This window comes from Amblyomma americanum, chromosome 1 (genome assembly GCF_052857255.1).
Source record: "Amblyomma americanum isolate KBUSLIRL-KWMA chromosome 1, ASM5285725v1, whole genome shotgun sequence".
Taxonomy (NCBI): domain Eukaryota; kingdom Metazoa; phylum Arthropoda; class Arachnida; order Ixodida; family Ixodidae; genus Amblyomma; species Amblyomma americanum.
Genome location: NC_135497.1, coordinates 9667160 through 9684184, shown reverse-complemented (window position 1 = coordinate 9684184; position 17025 = coordinate 9667160). Strand labels below are relative to the sequence as shown.

The following is a 17025-nucleotide window of genomic DNA, read 5'->3' as shown; positions in this document are numbered from 1 at the left end:
ACGCTTTTTTTTTACCATGGCTTTTTGTGCCCACACTTGCGCCCATTCTGCCTTTTTAATGCGTTTTTACATTTCTGCAATTCGCATTTACTCTAGTTGTCTGTTACTCTATTTTTTGCCTTCATGTTTTTTTCCCACTTTCCACCCTTACACCGGTTAATTGTTGAATAACACTTGCCTTCTTCCCATCTTTGTCATGCTCACCTACTGTTGCCATGTTTTTCTTTTTTGAACAAGTGCAGTGTGCCTTTGGCTCAAGTTTTTATATTTTTTTATATTGGTCTTTAGTATCCAGCAGTATTACACGGTTATTCAGCTGCGCTCTCACCTCTATTCCATCTGAACATGTGCGAGTGACGAGGCAGTCACATGCTTGGGTTTTCACTTGATGTTCACTGCAATGCATTTTCATGAATAAACAGTTGGCAGTCTATGCCCATGGTGTTTTGTGTGTTCCTCGTTCCTTATGTCCTTGTCTTTTGCACAGTTATAACATTTCTTGCGCTCTACAAGGTTTTGTAATTCCCAGTGAGATGCTTCTAGGTCTGGCTCGAAGTATATGGAGCACACTGTTATGGTTTTATGTGTAACCAGCTAATTGGCTGCTACAGCCTCTAATCTAGTTTTGGTACTTCAAGAGCTGCTACAATGGCTACTTTGTGCTACAATGGCAACTTCGCCTGAAAGCCTGCTTTCGATCGCGGTGGAAAACCTCGTATTACTTTAGCACATTTGTGTGGTGGGGACCTAGGTTCGTTTCTTATGCGCAAACGGCCACAGGAGAAAGTGAAGCAAAGATTTCTTATGTTTTGTTGCTTAACTTACCTAAAACGTGTTTGTTCGCCCTCTGACTTGGAGCATCCCATTTTTGACCAATCCGACCATCCGACGTGGACGGTACAAAGCTGCCTTGGCTCATGTCCATCACCTCTTCAGAGGTGCTAGAAGACCGTGCTGAAGGCACACAGACATTTGAGTTCAACCTCGACCTGTGGGAAGTGGCCTTGAGGCCCGCTGACCCGAAGGTCTGCAAAGCCTGCTTTGGGGTTGGCGGTGTAGTGTTAGCTGTTCCACCTGGGGGTGCGGATGGCCCTGTCATAGGCTCGCTGCATGCGGCCTGGCCAGATGCCGAAGCCTTGTGTGGCGCGCCGCGCCCACACACCACATCGGCGAAGTTTGCTTTTGCGGTGAAAGAGAATGTGTTTGTGGTTAGAGCAAATCGCCTTCTTGCTTCCTTGAATGAAATGCCTTTAGTAGTTTTCAGTGTGATTATTTTTCTTTCTTCCAGGATGTCCTGGAGTATGCAGCATGGTCTCTGTCACAGTTTGTGCAGCGCGTGGCAGTGTCACATTCATCAGATAGGTAATCTTTTGAAGTGCATTCTGTGCAAGTTTTGTGGCCGCGACAACTGTGTTAGCCATGGCCAAACCTCTGGCAACTGAAACATTTGCACGGGTTGGGTACATATAGTCCTGTATTTATTTTTTTATGTAGCCCACTTCAGTGCTTTCAGGCAATCTGGTATTGATAGTCAGGATCGGGTGTATGGTGTCTATTTCCTTGTTATCCTTCCGGATCTTGATCCAGTAAACATCTATTACATTTTGGTCATTAAGCCCTTCAAGCATTTCTTAGAGAGGTGGACAAAATCGATTTTCAAGATTACACCTCGGAGAGTGTTTGGATATTGGTGGGGAGTCAGGGAGACAGGGATGTCCCCTATGGACACCATGTTTGAGAATTTTGAGTACTGCACAGAGTCACGCAGTTCAAGCAGTAAATCACTGCTGGCCATTTTTGATATCTTGTAGCCAAGGCCCAAAGCATCTGTCAAGCACATTGAGACTAGGAATGGGGATATGGTTCTTGCTTGTTTTTCTTCTGCTTCGCTATAAATTACATGAAATTTGGGGAATGTTACCTTTCTTTTATGAAAAATGTCACCTGCTTCATTCCACCCTCTTTTCAGAGAGCGATAGTTTTTGAAAAGGGGGAGCCATATGTTGTTGTTAGTGGCTATTTATTAATCAAATAAGAATGAGAGGAAAAGATGCTGCTAGCCGCGGCATCTGCCATCAGAACCTGAAGCACCTGAGCTGCACCTAGTGGTAATAGAAGGACAAGGAGAGGGATAGAAAGGGGGGAGTGATAGTAAGAAGGAATAGGGGTTGGGGGTAATATACGCTATGTACAAATAAATAGTATGGAAATAAATGCGAGATGCTGCGCTGCGCATGACAGGAGTACTCGGTGCAGGGGTGTGCAAATGCTTGCTGGAGGGGGGGGGAACAGCCGGTCACGGCCCACGCGATGTCTTCCATGCCGGCACAGATGGGTTGCCCCACGCCAGGCCGACGTCGCGCGCGACTATTGTCTGCATGTGGGGGAATTGACTCTCGCACACTCTCTCCCTTGGCCGTCGCGCACCGACCGCTCACAGTAAATATTTTTATGCCGCGCTCTTGCAGAGTCCTACCACTAAAAGAAAAGAAAAAAACACGGCAGAAACACACGCTCGTGGCTAACTGTACAAAAAAAAAACTGGAGTGGGGGTGCCCAGCTATAAAGCATCCGAAGTTACCACACGCGGAGCGTTTTGTCACTGCGAGTAGTTACCTGGCGCGGAACAGATGGGACATCAAGCCCGTCTGTTTGATGTATACACAGAGGCTCACCAGAGTTCACTCACGTGTGTGCGCACTGCCCTGCAGCCACAGGTGTGCCAATACACTGTCCGGGATAGGGAGCCATACAAACATTGTTTCTCGGTCGTGGTGCCAGCCACCAACCATGGAGCCCAAATAGGGGACGGGACAGGAACTTGCAAACAAGTCCTGCCTATGCCAGGTGTACACCCCAGTTTTAACCAAATATGACGTAACTCAGGGTAGTTGGCTGCACAGGTTAACCCTCGCCGCCAGGAAAAAAGGAAAAACCAAGAAGAAGAGTAGGAGACAGGAGAGTGAAAGATGGGAGGGGAGGAGGACAGGAAAAGATGGCTGTCGATTTCCTCCGGTCGGGTCAGGGTGGAGCTGAAGCTGGGGCCAAAAAGGTGCATTGCCATCGCCAAGGGGCCTTAAAGGTCCAAACGCTCGGCATCTGCTCAACCAACAGGATCCCCTTTTCCTTGGACCCGACGCTGCCATGCATGGCTAAACATGGGTGCTCGGGTGCGTGGTGGCGCACTGCTCACCTTCATCCCCCTGCGGGGGTGTCCCTGCAGATGCTCGGGAAGCCGTGGTGTCGCAACTCACTATCATCTGCATGGTGCAGATGCTCCTGCAGGGGTAAAGGATGAAGACAGCGGATGAGCGTGAGGACCTGCTGCATTTGGGAAAGAGCAGGTTGTCGAGGGTGGATGTAGGTAAACGTAGGTTTCTGTAACCTTGGAGAAGGGAAGCTGGCGGAAGGACTTATCAAAAAGAAAAAAATGGGAAGCCAAGTCTCAGCAAGAGCCGGAAAAGACAAAAGCCGATAAGAAATTTGCAGTCATTCCTTATAAACATAAGCTTTCACACAGTCTTAAAAAAATTGGCAACAGGGTAAACGTTGACGTGCTGTTCTCTGCCCCATATAAGCTGAGTTCATCATGTAAGCTTAGCACTTCAGAAAACCCAGGAAAAACTGGTTGCACGATCAGGCATCAAAAGCCGTTCGCAAGATGAATGAAAGGTGTTGTTTACAAAGTGCCGTTATCCTATGGTAAATATTATATAGGCAAACGGGAAGATGCCTAAATGAGCTATTGGGTGAGCATGACTGTGTTGTGAACAATAATAAAGAGGGGCACATGAGCATTCATTGTCTAAAATGCAAAAGAAAAGAGGGTTGTCATCCTCTTTTTCACAAGTTTAAAGTCCTTTACGGCAACAAATGTCAAATTACGCGCGAAATTGTCGAGGCGTTGCAAATAGCGTAGAGCTGACGATGACTGCGTAAGTGCTCCGTCAATTCTGCTGTCGCAAAAAGAGATGTCCTATCTTTTATCTTTCAAGTGTGATTCACCACTCTGTGGTGATGCCTTGCAGGCATTATTGAGAGTAAAAATTCTGTTTCTTGCATGTAATACAGTCAGTTGGAAGTGAGCGCTCGTGTTGTCTGTCTTATTCTATGTCCTTGTTTCTTGCGCTTTTACGTTCGGCATGGTAAACCAACTCGCCCAAATGCGGCCTTTATTGGTATAGAGAAAGAAGGGCAGTAAAAAAAGATGTTTTCAAAAGTTTAGGGGAATCACCCAAGGTTTGAGCGAAAACATCTTCGACGGAAGTCTGTCTGGTTGGGTTCTTGAGATAGAGAAAACTGACGCCAACCAATATTTTTAACTTTACCCAATGTTTCGAGACCAACTCGGTCCCTTCTTTAGGGGGTGACTAAAGTGTGCCAGCAGCAGCAGCGGGTTGCTGTCTTCGCTCTCCCTTTGTTAGCACGTGGCGCAGTCCACTAACGTATGGAGAGGGGAGCATTCCTGGAGGCCTATTCATCGCCACCTTTGTGAGCCGGATGTGCTATGACTCCACAGGCAAGATGCTCACCTCCTCAAAGGCTATCCGGTGGTCGGCGCGCTCACAGTGTTCGGCGAGGGGGTTGGATTCTGAATTCATTAGCCGGATGCCATTTTTGTGTTGCCTTATTGTTTGGTGGAAAACGTAATTATAATAATAATGTCGCAATTACTCATTGGCATCCACCCAAGTGCAGCCATACGGCTACAAAGGAAAGCTGTATACAGCTTTCTCAGAAACTTCGTAGTTAAAGAAAGATTTGTCCTGGTCCGGGGCTGGAACCCAGGATCACTGCTTCACAGGAGCAGTCGCTCTACCAACTGAGCTAACTGGGACGGCAAGCTTATAGTAGGGCAAGAGCGAATTGAACAAAAACTCGGAAGTGGGAACAGTGATGGTCAAATGTTTAGAGGAATCCCCAAGGTGGAGTAGATTTGTAACAAGGGAGTAATGACTTGACTGTAGAGCTTTCCTTTGCAGCCGTATGGCTGTGCTCGGGTGGATGCTGCTGAGTATAATTACTCCCTTATTACAAATCTACTCCACCTTGGCGGATTCTCTTAAACATTTGACCATCACTGTTCCCACTTCGAGTTACTGATCAATTCGCTCTCGCCCTACCATAAGCTTGCCATCCCGGTTAGCTAAGTTGGCAGAGCGACTGCTCTGGTGAAGCAGTGGTCCCGGGTTCGAACCCTGGACCAGGAATAATTCTTCTTTAACTACGAAGTTTCTGAGAAAGCTGTATAGACCTGCTTTGTAGTCGTATGGCTGTGCTTGGGTGGATGCCAATGAGTAATAACTCCCTTATTATAAAAGAAGATGGGTTCTGATGTCTCTGCTGGTTAGGCTGGTTGCACAGCATTGGCCGAGCATTCATTCAGCGGTGTAGGTGCTGCCAAACAACCAGTGCAGAGGTGGAGAAGGAGCAAGCGGAGGTGTCCTGTCAGACCACGTTCTGTAACAAGGTGGGAGAAGAGACTATGCGGGGATCAGGATGGGAGAGGGAGAGATGTTTGCAGATGAATCTACGAGTGTCGTCAACGAAGGATGCAGAGAGCCCAGGTGGCTGTGCATCCGTTGCCTCGTGCAAGGAGCTGTTGGAGTGCACAGGTTGCTTGGCGGAATTCAGCAGTAGATCAAGAGGGGTTAGTTTCCCATTTTAGGTTGGAGTCTATGAGTAGGCCTTGGTACGGGACTTCGCTACGCCAGGGAATAGAGGCACTGTGAAGATGGAGGTTGGGAAAGTTGTTTTGAGCAGCACGACAAGGGTGGGCAATGATGGCCTCGGATTTGGCTGTAGCCTGAGAGACCGAGAGAGAAGGCAAGCATAGTAGGGGTCAGCGGAAAGTGCAGATGATGATGATGAAAACTCATCGAGACATACGTGAGTCTGCTGTACTGTTTTTCAAAGCAGAGGGGCAAATTGATGCTGCAATCATCCAAGTATTGTCTGGCTGGCTAGGGCGGCATCGGTTTCTGATTCCTCAGTTTTTGCAGTGTGCAATTGCTACTACACTCACCATTCACTGCTTCCAACATGGGGTACTAATGGAGAGAGTGTGCACTGATCAAAACTTTACCCATAAAATGCTATGATTCCAACAAAACCATTGTCAAAACCGGCGTTTTTTATACTAAAGATTACATTGTGCTGAAAAAATCTGTACCCTTAAGTTCAGTCCGCAGTCCTTCTAAAGAAACAGAATTAGGTGGTTGAGGAAAACAGACACTCATGATTAATGCTGTGCAACGAAATGTGGCTGTGACAGCTCTTAAAGGGACAAGGAAGACAAACTGAATTGCCTGTATCGATGGATTTAGCACACTAACAAAGACGCTAGTTTCACTGAAAACGGAAGAGGCTAAAATACGAAAGTAACCTGCATGCATCGACACCCAATTTTTCCGTAGGTCCCGGAGGCCAGGCTACAGCTCCATTTAGTTGAAAACGGCAGCAACCAGTCCTTCACGGTGCAGATGTTGCAAATTTTAATCGAGTGGCAGCAACTTTCTCAGCAATGAATATGTATTTTGCTGCTGGACAAACATCAAATACCAGAAAGAAATTAAATCAGCCAAAAGAGACGCACACAGGAAAACTGAGAAGAAGGGACCTTTTCCTTATCTTCCCCTTCTTCTCAGTTTTCCTGTGCGAGTCTTTTTGGCTGGTTTAATTTCTTAATGCAGTGTAGCAACTAGCCCAACAGCATGTTTTACTGAATACCAGGAAAAGCCAAGTATCCATCTTAAAAGGCTTAATATGTCGAGTCTCTAGTTGAGCCCTGTGCCTTGCTCCCCCACTCCTCCTGAAACCAGAAAGAAGGCAGGCGCCGTCCAGTCTGAAAACAGCGGAACTGTACAGCGGAACTGTTCTGAGGGCATTGTTGACGGCACTCTTTTCTTCAGTGTCCCAGAATCCACTGAAACACTATATGGTGGCCTTTTTTTAGTTTCAATCCAAAAAAATAAAAGAAAGTGCAGAAGTGATGTGAACAGAGAGTGAGACAAAAATTTAAGGGCGACTGGGCAGTGCCGAGACTATGTTTGATGAGAATGTGGAACCTCCTAGTGTGCACTGGCCAATCTTGTACATATTACAGAAAATAAGCAACTGATTACAATTACTCTATTTGAAATGTGACTGATTAAGTGGTTAATTACAGCCCCAGAAAAGTAATCAATCACTATTGTGTTATTTGCCGTCCAGCTGTTATTGCCATAATACAAATTTAATCAGAGTACAATAAACTACCGCCTTTTGCTGCTTGATGTTTTGTTACATGCTGTTAATTTGCAAGAGGACTTGTTCCAAGTTGTCACCAAAGATCAGCGACGACACTGAACACTCTCTCAATGTATGCACTGGAGGGAAGGGCAGCATTACAATGTATGAAAACCTTGCGCATCAGCTCATAATTACGTACACATGCCAGCGACTGGCACTTTCATGCGCCGTAGCTTGTACCGCGACAGAGAGCAACCTGCTTATTAAGGGCTGCACCAGCGTGCCGGGTTTATTTTGTCACTTCACGAGGTCAAACCAGCTCACAGAGTTTGACTGAAGCTTGACCTTGAAGGCGACCTTGGCCAAACCAAAAATAAATAAAATAAATACTGCCGCAACTGCGATTCGTACCTGTGGTCACTCGAACCGATCAGCTTCGCTTGCCACTGCATGAGAGCCCCACGCTATCACCGCAGCAGAACACGCCTCGTGTTAAACTGCAACACACTCTCACGCTGTGCATTGTACGTCGTCATCTTCACTAACTAATACTACTGGAACGAAGGTGATCATGTGCTGACACAAGTGACAATAAAGCTCTTAAGGCGGCTGGCTGGCGGTCATGGTTGAGAACTGCTCCTTGTGACCCTGCCTATCGCCCTGCTGCTTCATCGATTACTTCTGGAAGAGTCTTTGTCACCGGCGCTTTTCAAGATATTGATCTCCAAAACACAACACGCCACAAACTGTTCGAGTATTTTTTTTTTACACTACACCTAACCTTTTTCTGTGATTTGTCTACCTAATTCTTCTTTCTTTCACCATCATTGTAAGTTTTCTTTCCAGCCAGGACAATGCTGTTGATTTTATGCTGACTACTGTAACCGGATAACAACTCTGCTATATGTATTTTTTTTTTGTTATCTGTATTTCCTGTATTTTCTTTATTGTATTGTATTGTATTTTCTTTATTTCTTTACTGTATTGCTGTCAAAGTGGGGGCCCGTGGCCTTGTCAAGCTTTTACTACGACAGCTTTTACTACGGGTCCCCGCCATCATCTGTACCATGGTGGCAAATAAATTTGAATTTGAAAGTCCCAATAAACCACCCTTCACTATTACCAACTAATATTGTCGCCAGACGTGCCGACGACCCAGCAAAGCAAAACCAAAGTGTCTAGCCAACCAGGGTAGACACTTTGGCAAGTCTGCTTGGTTTAACTATATTAAAACCCTACCACATTTCTTTTTTTGCTTAACTGCCACTACTGCCAATGACACTGCAGGGTACTCAGTGTTGCCATAATGCCACCTGCCAACGTCCCTTTGTGCCTGTGTTTACCTGGGTTTGGATGATTGTGGTGGATTGTGGGTGTGTGCTTCACGTGTTTTAATGCTGTGGGCTGCGGCCAACGTGCCCCAAACTTGTGAAGGAGCTTGCAATATTAGTGCGCTAGCACTGGATGCCTCGCTAGTGATAAAGCTGTCCTGTCTGCGAATGAAGCCTGAGAAGCAAGCAGGTGGCCAACCTGCCACCTAGGTAACGTGACCTTGTGCACAACCTGCCCACCGTGGAAGGTGGGAAACTGCCCATAAGACTGCAAGCAAACTGCTCACCATGGCAGGCGACTGTTAAATTAATGACTGCACGCGAGAGGTTGCTAGGGGAGAGCAACCCGGGTCTCGCAAGCCCCGCCAGTGGCTGTGTTCAAAATAGTCACCTCCCTGGGCAGGGGCGCATCGCTTAACTGGTGCACCACTGCGCCAGAAGTGGTACGATGGCCCCCCGGGATCTATGAATATAAAGTAGAGAATAACCGATTCCGCTTATATGGGCATGTCGGGAGAACCTAGGCGAATTTACACACGAAAGTGGCTAAACTAAGCTAAACAAAGGCAAACGTGCTCGCGCATCCAAGTCGCGCTTACCTTACCCAGGTAAATCGGAAGACAATTTTTTCTTAATATAATTGCATGAAATGTGATATTTTGTAGCTGAGTTCCACTCTGCAAGCCGAACACCCATACACACAGAGTTTCTAAATATTACTTAGAGGGAAAGCTGGCACCACCCTCTATGCGAGTTTCTGAAGGAGCAACGAAAGAGCACTTCATCCACCGTGAGAATGCCGGGAAGACAGCAAGGCGCACTTGGCTTGGCCCTAAAACATGAATACGACTCCAGAAATACAAATTTTTGCAAATTATATGTTGCAAGGAAACATTGGTTTGCAATCAATATGTCCTGTAATAAAATATGCTTACTGTACATTGCAATAAATGAGCAGAAAAGCAAACGATAGCCTAATTTTATCATGGCTTGATCATGACTTTCTCTTCATGCCGCCAAATGTAGCTAAGCATGGAAAATAATTTTTGAGTTTGAGAGACACTTTTCAGAGCCAGTAATTTTTCAAAAAAATTGCTGGTGCTTAAAATACTATGTTACAGAAGCTTCTGTTTTTGTATTGTAAAAAATCGAAACGTTTCATTGGTGTAGTGCGCTATTGCTGGACGCGCCCTATGTCCATGCATAGGATATGTTCGTGCCGCGAGAAACTTACCCGAGCCCCCAGTTTTCTATGACAAACTAATTTGCATGCACTAATAAAGTGCCGGCTCTCAGCATATCCTGGCGCTGCATTTACGGATTTGCCAAGAAAAACATGAATTAGGAAAAGAAACCTCTCCTATGACAAGCAAGTGACGGCCGTGTTCATGCTGACAAGTGCAACATGCGAGTATTTCATCATCATCATCATCATCAACCTTACTACACCCACTGCAGAGCAAAGGCCTCTTCCATGTTTCTCCATTAACCCTGTCCTTTGCCAGCTGCATTCACCTTTTGCCTACAAACTTCTTGATCTCATCCGGACACCTAATCTTCTGCCACCCCCTGCTATGCTTACTTTCTCTAGGAATCCCCTCCGTTACCCTTAAGGACCAGCGGTTATCTTGCCTTCGCATTACATGCCCTGCCCAAGTCCATTTCTTCCTCTTGATTTCGACTAGGATGTCATTAACCCACGTTTGTTCCCTCACACACTCTGCCCACTGCTTCTGGTCTCTTAACGTTACACCTACAATTTTTCTTTCCGTTGTTCGCTGCGTTGTCCTTAACTTAAGCTGAACTCTTTTCGTTAGCCTCCATGTTTCTGCCCTGTGGGTTAGTACCGGTGAGATACAGCAGTTGTACACTTTTCTCTTGAGGGAAATTGGTAAACTGCCATTCATGATCTGAGAGAACCTGCCATATGCGGTCCACCCCATTCTTATCCTTCTAGTTATTTCCCTCTCATGATCAGGATCAGCTGTCACTACCTGCCCTAAGTAGGCCTTTAGCACTTCTAGCCCCTCGCTGCCAACTGTGAACTGCTGTTCCCTTGCTAGACTGTTGTACACTACTTTGCTTTTCTGCATGTTAATTTTTAGACCCAGCTATCTACTCTGCCTAACTCATTGATCATGATTTGCAGTTCACCTCCTGAGTGACTCAGCAAGGCAATGTCGTCAGCGAATCGCAGATTATTTTGGTATTCTCCATTAACTCTTATTCCCAACTGTTCCCAATTCAGGCCTCGGAATACCTCCTGTAAACAGGCGGTGAATAGCATTGGTGAGATCGTGTCTCCTTGCCTGACACCCTTGCTTATTGGAATTTTATTGCTGACTTCAATCAATCAATTCAATCAATTTATTTAGCATTTCTTTCAATACAGAAATAAATGCAAGGATAAGAACAAAAAGCTGCTTCTCGAGCAGCTTGACAACGGTTCTTACCCCTTGTTTTCTCTTGACAACGGGTAACAGCAGAAATAATACAAAGCTGCGATTAAAAATTGTACGAAGATAAGAGCATGCAGTATACATAGAAATTGTAAACACAAAATATATAGAAACACAAAATACATAATATACATAGTAATTCCAAACACAAAATGCCGCATATTAGTAAAAAGTAATAATACCGGTTCAATGTAACTGATAGACATGGATTCAATAAGACGAATACTAATACTTAATCACCAATATTTTGCACACTGAAGAACATCTAACGGCGAAATTGACATATGGCTATACAGGACTACAAACATTTCCTGCTACATTTGCAGGCATAGAAGTGCAGACCGCAGTTTTACGACACACAGCTGTAATGCAGCCACCATTGAAAATACGTGTACAAAAGGCTGCAATAATAAAACAAGATTTCAAAACATTGATGTTACCTTCCTAAATTGTAAGTGAACAAACGCTTGAGGTGTTGTTTCGATAGTGTGTGGATGTCCGTGTTTGAATTATGATAGTTGTTAAGTAAAGTAGGCAGAATGTATTGTAGTCTGTTCTGACCATGATTCGTGCGGGAAAACGGCACCAACCATACTTCTCTTGTTCTTATATTGTACGGTACCTCGGGTGGTTTTGTTAAATTGCATAATCGTAGAAAAGGCATCCGATTAAATTTCAGGGAATATTTGTATTTTAATAGGGCATTCAGCTCGTACATATGTGTCACAGGAACAACACCAAGTAAGGGGAACAGGTCACTTGTGTGAGCGTCGTATGGAGCATCTGCTATGTGACGGAGAGCTCTTTTTTGTAAAAGAAGGAGTTTGTTGATGTTCGTTAGTGATGTAGTTCCCCATACAAGATTACAATAGTTTAGGTGAGGATTGAAAATAGCATTATAAAGTAGCAGCTTTATTTTGAGTGGAAGAACTTGTCTAAATCGGCAAAGTATCCCGCAAGCCCTGGCCAGACATTTAATCACACAGTCTACATGGATATCCCAGATCAAGTTCTCGTGAAAGGTGACACCGAGCGTTTTCACTTCTTTTGTTATTTCTATCTTCTCAGATCCTGAATAGAGATTAAGATAACGGTCAACAAATTTTTGTGATGGCGAGAAAATGACAGCCTTTGTTTTTTTATTGTTTATTGCTAAAGAATTAATTTTGCTCCATTCTGACAATGTATTCAGGGTAATATTTCCTAATTTCTCGAGTTCCGTCGTATCGTCACATTGAATGAAAAAGCTCGTGTCATCTGCATAAATTACCAAAGAGGCTTCTGGGGATACCCGTGTTATATCATTAATGTATATATTGAAGAGTACCGGTCCGAGGACACTGCCCTGTGGTACTCCGCATGTTATGCTTCGTAATGTGGACTGCTCTTCTCTGATAGAAACGCATTGTTTTCTGTTTTCTAAATAAGATCTTAGGAGAGCAAGGACAATGCCACGAAAACCGTAGTGCTCTAATTTAGCGAAAAGAGTTTGATGATTAATTCTGTCGAAAGCCTTTGAAAAGTCAACGTAAACACCTAATGTTATTTTTCTTTCTTCGAATCCTTTGATAATGAAATCTTTTTGGGTTAGAAGAGCCAGTTCCGTAGACAGATTTTGGCGGAAACCAAACTGGCGCTCCGACAAAACATTATGCTCATTACAAAATGACATAATCCTTTTACAGATGACTTTTTCAAATCCCTTTGAGATAACTGGCAGCACCGAAACTGGGCGGTAGTTCGAAAGCTCATTTTTCTTTTCAGATTTGTACAGGACAGTTACTTTAGCCCTCTGCATGTTCACTGGAAAGACACCAGTGTCTAGGCAAACATTGAAAATATGGGCAATAACATCTTCCAGGAGGTCGACAACAAACTTAATAGGCCTGATTTCCAGCCCGTCTATATCTCGTGCTTTGCTGTTTTTGCAGGACATAAAAACTGAGTGAGTTTCCTGTGGTGTAATAGGTTCAAAAAAAGCAGAGTTTGCATTAGGTGCACCTAAAAAGAGTTTTGCATTTTCATTATGGCTGCTATTTGCAAGAGTTGTGAAGTATTCGTTAAAATGAGATGCTAATTGCATACCAGTTAATTGCTGATCGTTGATCGTGATTTGCAGACTATCATTCTGTTTAGTACCTGGTTTCAATAAATGAGGACTATGGAGGACTATGGTAGCTCTGCAGTTGCTATATATATCTTCCAGTATTTTGACATAAGGCTCTACACCCTGATTATGCAATGCCTGTATCACTGCTGAGGATTCCACCGAGTCGAATGCTTTCTGAAATTAATGAAGGCTATATATAGAGGTTGGTTATATTCTGCGCATTTTTCTATCACCTGATTATAGTGTGAATATGATCTATTGTGGAATAACCTTTACGAAAGCCTGCCTGATCATTTGGTTGATTAGTCTAAGGTGGCCCTGACTCTATTAGCGATTACCTTAGTGAATACCTTGTACGCAACAGATAGTAAGCTGATCAGCCCGTAATTTTTCAAGTCCTTGGAGTCTCCCTTCTTATGATTTAAGATAATGTTTGCACTCTTCCAAGCTACTGGTGCGGTTGAAGTCATAAGACATTGCGTATACAGGGTAGCTAGTTTTTCTAGCACGATCTCCCCTCCATCCTTCAACAGGTCTGCTGTTACCTGATCCCCAACTGCTTTTCCCTTTCCATTGCTCCTAAAAATTTCTTTACTTCCTCTTTCGTTACTGGTGGGATGACGCTTTGCTCTACGCTACTCTCTCTCATTAACGCTATGATTGCATTGGCTACTGTACAGATTTGTGTAGAACTCTTCGGCTACTTTAACTAGCTTATCCATATTGCTAATGACATTGCCCTCCTTGCCTCTTAACGCATACATCTGGTTTTTACCTATGCCTAGTTTCCTCTTCACCGCTTTTAGGCTACCTCCGTTCCTTTAGAGCATGCTCGATTCTCTCCATATAAAACTTCCTTACGTTGGCTACCTTGCGCTTATTTATTAACTTCGATAGCTCTGTCAGTTCTATTCTGTCGGCCGGATTAGACGCCCTCATGCTTTGGCGTTTCTTAATGAGATCTTTCGTCACCTGTGGTAGCTTTCCGGTATCCTGTTGAATTGTCCTACCGCCTACTTCTACTGCACACTCTGTAATGATGGCTGTCAGATTATCGTTCATTGTATGAACATCAAGATCGTCTTCCTCAGTTAAAGCCGAATATCTGTTTTGCAGCAATATCCTGAGTTCCTCTACTTTCCCTCTTACTGCTAACTCGTTAATGGACTTCCCCTTCACTAGCTTCTTCCGTTCCCTCTTTAGGTCTACTCTAATTCGAGACCCTACGATTCTGTGGTCGCTACAGCGCACCTTTCCGAGGATGGCCATATCCTGAACGATGCCAGGTTGAGCACAGTATGAAGTGGATTTCATTTTTAGTCTCACTATTGGGGCTCTTCCAGGTCCACTTCCTGCTCTCTCGTTTGCGGAAGAAGGTATTCATGATCGTAAATTATTTCCATCTGCGAATTCTACTAATAACTCTCCCCTGCTATTTCTCGAACCTATCCCATAGTTGCCTACCGTGTGTTCGCCAGCCTGCTTCTTGCCCACCTTCGCATTAAAGTCGTCCATGAGTACTGTGTAGTGTGATTTTACTTTATTCACTGCCGATTCCATGTTTTCATAGAAACTTTTAACGGCCTGGTCATCATGGCTTGATGTAGGCACGTAGGCCTGCACCACTTTTTAGCTTGTACCTCCTATTGTGCCTAATTACAATGGCTGCTACCCCCTCGTTAATACTATAGAGCTACTCTACGTTGCCAGCTATATTCTGATTAATGAGGAATCCCAAACCTAGTTCTGGTCTGTCCACTAATCCGCGTTAGCACAGTATGTGTCCATCCTTTAGTACTGTATATGCCTCACCTGTCCTCCTAACTTCACTAAGCCCTAAGACATCCCATTTCCCGCTCGTTCCTCCAACAGCACTGCTACGCTAGCCTCACCGGATAAAGTTCTAGCGTTAAATGTTGCCAGGTTCAGATTCCAATGGCGGCCTGTTCGGAGCCAGAAATTCTTAGCACCCTCCGCTGCGTCACAGGTAGAACCACCGCCGTGGCCAGTTGCTCCGCAGCCGCTGGCGACTGAGGGCCGAGGGTTAATTGGTTTGTTCATAGGAGGTTGTGGCCAAGTACTACACCAGGGTGGCCAAATCCTGTTTTGGTGAGGGAGTGCGTTGTCGGTTCTGCTCATCGAGATCAGGCCGCACCCCAGGCCTGGTTATGCAATTCCATCGACACGGCGATTTTTTTTTTGCAAGCCCGGTGGAGAATAGCGCGGCACTAGGATTTGAACCACGGTCCTCTCGCATGCGAGGCGGATGCTGTACCTCTACGCCATCACTGCTCCTATTTGTGTGAATTAATCCATGAAGTGAAAGTCGTTACTGCATGCAATGCGCGGCCACCGCCAGTCTTCGAAATGAAGCAAACGCAATCCTCTGCAAGTACGGTTATCATAAGTTGCGCTGGTGAAAGTACTTAATTTTGCGCTTTTCAATTGTCTCTGAAACTTCTATGAGAAATGGGCAGAGTGGTCACAGTAGCGGACTGTGACCACTCTGCACATTTCCGAAAAAAATTGGCGGTGCACGAGCGCAATCGCGTCTCGTGTCTTGTGGTGTTCTTATGTGGTGTTGTACCCTTGTCTTGATTGTAGCGCTCCCCAGTCTCAGTATGTAACGACCAACTAGCCCCCTACAAAGCTTTACTGGCGGTGGTTTAGCTCTGGTTAAACCTGGAGTGACGCGATAGGTACAGCTGGCCGAGTGGAACTTGGTCACTTGACCAACCACGTGACAAACTACATGATCGGCCATTGGCGTGCGGCGCCGGTAAATGCTCCGCACCACGTGACCAACCACGTGACAGTGTGGCGGCACAGCCACAAGGTGGCAGCGCAGCCACTGCCACGGCACCGCCCCGCTAAGGCTCGAAATGCTACCATAATGTAGCTACCGCTACAAAACTGTACTCACTAGACGGACAGTGCTGAATATGGTTTTAAATAGAGAATTTTTTCATAGCCATCCATACAATGTGATAAATTGTAAGTAGCTTTGACCAGTCCCCTTCCCACTATAAAGCATGAACCCATGCATACACAAAAAGTCCATCACTATGGCATTTGCACATTCACACTGCCTACTGCGGGTGTTATGCACACAAATTATAGGGAGCAAAACATCTGGTAGTGTTACTCGGGATTTTGTTTTCATCATTGTTCATATTAAAAGGTCTTTGAAAGGGGCTCTAATAAAGTAGTGGTATGCCTGGGATGTTAAAGCACGCTGCTTCACGAATATTGTCCAGTAAGAATTTTTTAATGCACTTTGTAGAAGCCGAGTTATCTGTAGTCAAAATTTGAATTTCAGCACCTTCGCACCTTTCCCTCTCCTCTAGTCACTTTTTGAATGCTCAGGTTTTCATGACAACACAATGCAGTGATTGAGCAAGCTGATTTGCTCTCCTCAGAAGTTGTTTCAGAGCTCCTTTAACGGTTTGACAAAAATACAGGGATCCCAATTGGCTCCGATCCCAATTGGCTCCATGCATTTTACCTAGTGCATTGTCCGGACAGCGAGTTTCTATATTAACGAAGCCTAAATACACTGAAAAAGTGTGGTCCACAGGAAAACTATCCATAATTCAAGTTGTCCATATTGACGGAGGTTGTATTAACGGGGCATGACTGTATTCTCAGATCACTACCACTGATGTTCGTTCCGCATATTTATGGGTATTAGCCACAAGAGAAGTAGGTGTGCCGTGGAAGCAGATTAAAATTTTTCTTCCTTGCATCTTGATATCACAATGCAAGTTCATGCTGTCAGTAGGCATTTGCTTGTTTGGCGGACAGCCATTTCGGTGCTCCTGATTTCTTGGCTGCATTGTTAGGTGCTTCTACAACACAACCTTAAAGGCACAGAGTGTCAAACTTCAATCTGGCT

At 44.9% G+C, this 17025-nt stretch overlaps 1 long non-coding RNA gene across 1 annotated transcript in view; it reads left to right on the top strand.

The window, feature by feature from the left end:
- LOC144109950 (uncharacterized) overlaps positions 1–17025 on the top strand; it is a 41025-nt gene that overhangs the window by 18916 nt on the left and 5084 nt on the right. The window contains exon 3 of the long non-coding RNA XR_013309655.1: positions 1289–1362. This is a non-coding gene — a long non-coding RNA (uncharacterized LOC144109950). The remainder of the gene's footprint in view (positions 1–1288; positions 1363–17025) is intronic.